The sequence below is a fragment of the Castor canadensis genome, chromosome 15 (genome assembly GCF_047511655.1).
Source record: "Castor canadensis chromosome 15, mCasCan1.hap1v2, whole genome shotgun sequence".
NCBI lineage: Eukaryota > Metazoa > Chordata > Mammalia > Rodentia > Castoridae > Castor > Castor canadensis.
Window position 1 is genome coordinate 12,436,799 of NC_133400.1, and position 7,016 is coordinate 12,443,814.

A 7,016-nucleotide genomic window follows, 5' to 3' on the forward strand; every position below is an offset into this window, starting at 1 on the left:
GAGTTTGGGGTCTGATATTAAGATCCTTGATCCATTTTGAGTTAATCTTGGTATAGGGTGATATACATGGATCTAGTTTCAGTTTTTTGCAGACTGCTAACCAGTTTTCCCAGCAGTTTTTGTTGAAGAGGCTGCTATTTCTCCATCATATATTTTTAGCTCCTTTGTCAAAGATAAGTTGCTTATAGTTGTGTGGCTTCATATCTGGATCCTCTATTCTGTTCCACTGGTCTTCATGTCTGTTTTTGTGCCAGTACCATGCTGTTTTTATTATTATTGCTTTGTAATATAGTTTGAAGTCAGGTATTGTGATACCTCCTGCATTGTTCTTTTGACTGAGTATTGCCTTGGCTATTCGTGGCCTCTTGTGTTTCCATATAAATTTAACAGTAGATTTTTCAATCTCTTTGATGAATGTCATTGGAATTTTGATGGGAATTGCATTAAACATGTAGATTACCATTCAATGAATTTTGACAAATGCAAATGTAATCCAAATCCCTATTAATATAAGGAACATCATCACACCAGAAAGTTCTGACATGCTCAACTAAACTCTCCCAATTCACCTCACAATTCTGATTTTTATAGCATTTTAAAGGTATAATTGAAACACGTTAACCTATAAGTATTTGAAGTGTGCAATCTGACAATTTTGACATATTAATAAACCCACAAAAATATCACCACAATCAAGACAATAAACATATCCATCAACCCCCAAGGTTTCTCATGTCCCTCTACCATGACTCTCTCCCTCTCCCACAACCCCACACCCAGACAACCACTGATCTGCTTTCTGTTACCATAGGTTAGTTTGCATTTTAAAGTTTTATATACATGGAATCACACATTGCATAAAACATTTGCCTCATCCATGTAGTTCCATGGATTGACAATTCATTCATTTGCACTGTTGAAAACTATTCCAGGGCTGGTGGGGCCACATGACAGTGTCCACCTAGTAAGCCCGAGGCCCTGTGTTCACACCCTAGTGTCATTTAAAAAATAAAATAAAACTCATTATATAGATATCACATAATTTATCCTTTTGCTTGTTAACGGACATTTGAATTGTTGATAAATTTTGGCTATTGTAAATAGGACTGCTATGAACTTTTATGCATAAATTTTTTTTTCTGGTGAACTGAGGGTCTTGCATATGCTAGTCAAGTGCTCTACCACTTGAGCTATGCCAGCAAATGCTTGTGTATAAATCTTTCTACAAACTTACGCTTTTATTTCAGTGTAGATTAGATCAATGTAGATGTATATTTCACTTTTTATTTTTCTGGTGGCACTGGGGTTTGAACTCAGGGCCTCACTCTTGCTAGGCAGGTGCTCTACCACTTGAGCCACTCTACTAGCCCTAGTGGGGGAGATGGAGGCCTATAAGGGCAGCAGGACCCCAAGCCTAAAATGCTAAGCCTGCTGTCCCCAGATGGTCAGGAAGGATGGCTCAGAGTGAATGAATGAACTCCACCCGAGCAAGGTGAGGTTAAGAACTGCCGTGCACCCTCAGGCAAGGGCACTGTTTCCTCTCTCCTCCACACGACTTAAAATGAGAAGGCCCTGTTTTCCTAATTTGCCCTGACCTAAGTGAGGTGACTTACGCCCTGACATGCATCTCCCTGTTGCCCTGTTCCATGTGCACCTGGAGGCTCCAGCTTGCCCATCTTTATCATAACACTGTGGATATTCCCTGTGCTGGTCACCACTGACCGTGATGGATCCTTGTAAAACAACAAAGCCACAGGTACAACCCAAGACGACTTGAACCATTTCAGTGGGGTGTTGTTAGCCACAAAGAACTAAGACCTCAAACACTGGTCGCTGACTTCTCAAATTCCCACACAAGGTGCACACTTGGCATTGATTTCATGCACCAATATAACTCTTGAGTCAGCTACTCATTTCTGTGCCCTTGAATTCACACGTTTCTTTATTAACATTTTAAATAAGCCACTAAAAAATTCCACTGAAGGTTTTTTGGTTTTTTAAAGAAATGGGTAAAAAAAAAAATACTACCTGGATGTTTGAACGATTCTCAAGTGACTCAGTTGATTGCTGGTACTGTATACACAATTTTCTTACTGTGATCCAGCCTGAAACAAGACTTTTATGAAAGGCGCAGCCCCTGTTGTACTCCGATAGTCCTCTGCAGTAGGCAGTTCCTACGTGGACAGTGTGTGACAGCTGTGATTGCAGATGCAAGCGTATGTGTGTGAACACACAGTGCACACCATCTGCACGAACACTAACTGAAAGAAGATGAGATTCTGTGCTCCAAAGGTGACTGCTACCATGGCTCGCTGTGTCCCCAGGAATGTCAATGTGACCTGCTTTGATAGTGTGTCTCAGAAGGATTGCACAGCCTGAAGACCCAATGGGAGTGCCCATCCAATGTGACAATTGACATGAAGACACTGAACAACTGAGTTGTCACAGCCCAGGTCTTTTTACCTGGAAGGTGGTGCTGAGCCAAGGCAGCTCAGGAAGAGCCTCTGACTGAGTGTGGGTCATCTCTGCCCTCAATGAGCATCAGCTGCTAGAGGGGCCCTGAACCAAGGACGACACCCCCAGCTCTAAGCAGGCACCCAGCACACAGCCCGGCCTGGAGTGGGGACTGGAGTCCTTGACATTCCTAGTGTAGGAACAACATCTTACTCTGAGGAAGCTTTGGGATTGCCCCATCTGCCTGTGTATTAGGTACATTGATCAAAGCTTGCACCAGGTGGGCTATTGGTCACAGTGTGACATCCTGCTGCTGTTTTCAAGGAAAGCGTAGAAGGGATGGGGCAGGAAGCTGGCCATCCTCCACAGAGCAGTGGGCTGTGTTGACCTGGCATTTTGGGGCATTTTGGAAGGTAGTATCCGAGGCACCTTAGCACCAATTAGAAGTTCTAGAGGCTGATTTAGAATTGCACAACAGGTGCATGGTGAGGACACTGTATACCCAGAAATGGTACTGGCAACCCTGGGGACCTTCGGGGAGCCTAAGGAATTAGAACCCTATGTCTCGTTCAAATGAACAGAACTAATCTTACTGGAACTTTCTTTGTTCACGTGGTAGTGCTGCCTGGCGTTTATGGGACAACCAAGGATCCCTGTGGTGACGTGGTGACGTCATGCTGCGTGCACTGTGAAATAGACTTCTGCACAGGGGTGGTTTCAAGTTTTGTCACTGTGGTATAAGCTCTGTTTTCTGAATGTAAAGCTCTTTCCTTTGTCATTTTGAAAGATCCGGTAGGTGTCTGGATGTTGGGAAGCTGTTGAATATGGATTAAGTTGTATTAATTTCAGAGTGTTTTATTTTTCAGGTGAGTATTTTGTTACAGTTTATAAAAGATATTTTCCTATTTAGACCTCAGGGCTATCTTGGGACCTACAAATAAATGTGACTCCCGCAGCTTCAGTTCTTAATATTCAAAGGATTCCTAATGTTTAACTTAAATGTGATTTTTTTCAGCAGAAAGAATGTTCCTTCCCTTTTAACTTCTGGCAAATTCTGTCTAATGTTCAAAAAGGCTGTGAAAAAAAATGGTATGAAACACAGGGAAACTGATGCAAACAAGTTCAAAATCACATGCAGAATAAACATCCTTCTGTCACAAAAAAAAAAAAAAAAAATTGCCAAACCGGGCTATAATCCCAAATACCTGGAAGACAGAAATCAGGAGGCTTGAGGTCAGAGGCAGACCCTGGACAAAAATGCCAGACACTAACTGAAAAATGACTAAAGCAAATAAGGGATGGGGGGGTCAAAGCTCAAGTGATAGAATGAATGAGGCCCTGAGTTCAAACCCTAGTATAATAAAATAAAATAAAATTTTAAAATTGGAAAGAGTTTGTGGCATTTCTCATTTTTGCAGACCATGCATAAGAGTTCCAGTTTCTCTATACCCTTGCCAACTTTTGGGAGAGCCAGGCTTTTAAATTTTGGCCATTAGGATAGAGCTGTAGTGAGTAATATCTTCCTAAGACTTTAGTTTGTATTTTCCTAATGACTAAAACTGTTACATGTACTTTCATTTAGTTTGCCATCCATATATTTTCTTTGGTGAAGTGTCTGTTCAGCTATTTTGCCCATATTTTAACTTGGGTTCTTTTGTTTCAGTAATCATGGTGGGGTTTTTGTTTATTTGGTTTTTTTGTTTGTTTGTTTTTGGTGGTACTGAATGGGGTTTGAACTCAGGGATTCATATTGGCTAGGCAGCACTCTACCATGTGAGACACTGCCAGCAATCTCGGCGTTTTCAGAGTTCTTGGGTATCCGATTTTTTTACTATTTGTTTTTGGCAGTACTGGATTTTGAACTCAGGGCCTCACAATTGCTAAGCAGATACTGTACCACTTGAGCCACGCTGCCAGTGAGAGTTCTCTATAAATTCTAATGCAGGTTCTTTATCAGATAAATTATTTGAGCTGGGCTCTGGTGGCTCATGCCTGTAATCCAAGCTACTCAAAAGAGAGAAATCAGGATGATTGGATAAATTATTTGAAAATATTTTCTGCTAGTATGCAGCTTGACTTTAAATTTTCTTTCTTTCTTTCTTTTTTTTTTTTTTTTGGTGGCACTGGGGTTTGAACTCAGGGTCTCATGCTTGCCAGGCAGAAGCTCTTACTGCTTGAGCCACTCCACCAAACTGACTTTTAATTTTCTTACCAGTGTCTTCAGAAAACAGAATTTTGTTGATTGCCAGTGGCTCATGCCTATAATCCTAGCTACTCAGGAGGCAGAGATCAGGAATATCTTGGTTCAAAGCCAAGAGGGGTGGGGGAGTGGGACCTTAAATTCAAGGTCATCCGAATGGATTAAGAAAATGTGGTATCTATACACAATGGAATTTTATGCAGCCATGAAGAAGAACGAAATGTTATCATTCGCTGGTAAATGGATGGAATTGGAGAACATCATTCTGAGTGAGGTTAGCCTGGCTCAAAAAACCAAAAATCGTATGTTCTCCCTCATATGTGGACATTAGATCAAGGGCAAACACAACAAGGGGATTGGACTATGAGCACATGATAAAAGCGAGAGCACACAAAGGAGGGGTGAGGATAGGTAAGACACCTAAAAAACTAGCTAGCATTTGTTGCCCTTAACGCAGAGAAACTAAAGCAGATACCTTAAAAGCAACTGAGGCCAATAGGAAAAGGGGAACAGGTACTAGAGAAAAGGTTAGTTCAAGAAGAATTAACCTAGAAGGTAACACCCACGCACAGGAAATCAATGTGAGTCAATGCCCTGTATAGCTATCCTTATCTCAACCAGCAAAACCCCTTGTTCCTTCCTATTATTGCTTATACTCTCTCTACAACAAAATTAGAGATAAGGGCAAAATAGTTTCTGCTGGGTATTGAGGGGGGGAGCGGGAGGGGGTGGAGTGGGTGGTAAGGGAGGGGGTGGGGGCAGGGGGGAGAAATGAACCAAGCCTTGTATGCACATATGAATAATAAAAGAAAAATGAAAAAAATAAAAATAAACCTTAAAAAAAAATTCAAGGTCATCCTGGTGAACACAACAGGTCACGTCACTCTCTTCTTTTTGGTGGTACTGGGGTTTGAAGTCAGGACCTCACACTTGCTAAGCAGGTACTCTACCACTTGAGCCACTCCACTGACCCTTTGTGTGTGTGTGTGTGGTATTTTCAAAATAGGGTCTCAGGAACTATTTGCCCCAGCTGGCTTTGAACCTCAATCTTCTTGATATCTGCTTCCTGAGTAGCTAGGATTGCAGGTGTGCCACCGGCACCTGGCTTGTATTCTTTAACATAGAAAGCAATTCAAGATACATTTTAGGTTTAAACACCATCTCATCTATATTTAAATAAGGATTTCACACATCATTAATAGAGGTTTCTCTGGCTAGAGATAGTTTTTCTTTTTTACTTCTTTGTACTGCCTAATTATCTGCATAGTACTTATATAATAATGAGAATCACTCAAAAAATTTTCATTCTACTCCACAATATTCCATTTGTTTATAAAAAGAAAATTCAGGCCGGGGGGAGTGGCTCAAGTGGTAGAGCACCTGCCTAGCAAGCACAGGCCCTGAGTTCAAACCCCAGTACCACCAAAAAAAAAAAAACCCAAAAGCAAAAACAAAACGATTATATAAAAAGAAAATTCCTTGCTCCTCGCCGGAGCTGTACCATACCTTCGCTCCTCTTAGGGAGTGGGACAAGGAAAGGTACCCTGTCGATGCGGTCTTGTGACAAGGTTAGAGAACACTGAGAAGTCAGAGTTGAGTACCGGTGACTTTCAATTATTTGTGATCTCCTGAGCTAACAATTTCACCGAAAACCGGCAGCCAAGTCAGTGAAATTCCGGCAATGTACATGCTGCCTGACGTCTAGAAAATATCTGCATGTAATTTTCCTGTTCCTGAAAAAATATAAAACATTCCTAATGCAAAAAGTCTAAGATTTTTAAGTCTTCCTCATGCAAGTGAGCTTTTGTCCTTCAGTGAGATGTTTGAAAAATCTTTGCTAGCAAGTCATGGGGATGGCTTCAGGTTGAGGAGATGGTGTGGTTACACTCTTCCTTGACCGCGTGAGCAAGCTCTCATGAGAGGACAGACGTAAACAAGACGGCTTCCCTTGTCTTCTGAGGCAATATTCTAAAATCACTCGATTAGCTACTATCTTTTGGATAAAGATGGCTTTCACTAAAGAGTGAGGGAGAAGCCGTAATTTTAACATTTGCATCTTCATTTCAAACGAACCGAGAAATGTTTTCCTCGTATCTTTCTCCTGCCAGAAAGTTCAAATATAGTGTGGTTTAAAAATAATAATAATAATCTTTTGCTCGGCTCTGGAGCGAGCGGGGCGCGAGGCGACAGACTTCGATTTCTACCGATTGTACCACAATTCTTAGCGCGAGTTCCCGCCTAGTAAGACTACGAAGGACCAGCCAGTGAGAGCCCCGCTTTTTCAGCTACTGGCGACTAAATGAAGAAGGAGCGTGTTCATTGGTCGCCGTTTGGAGCTGCTGTCCAATCGGAGCTGGCCGGG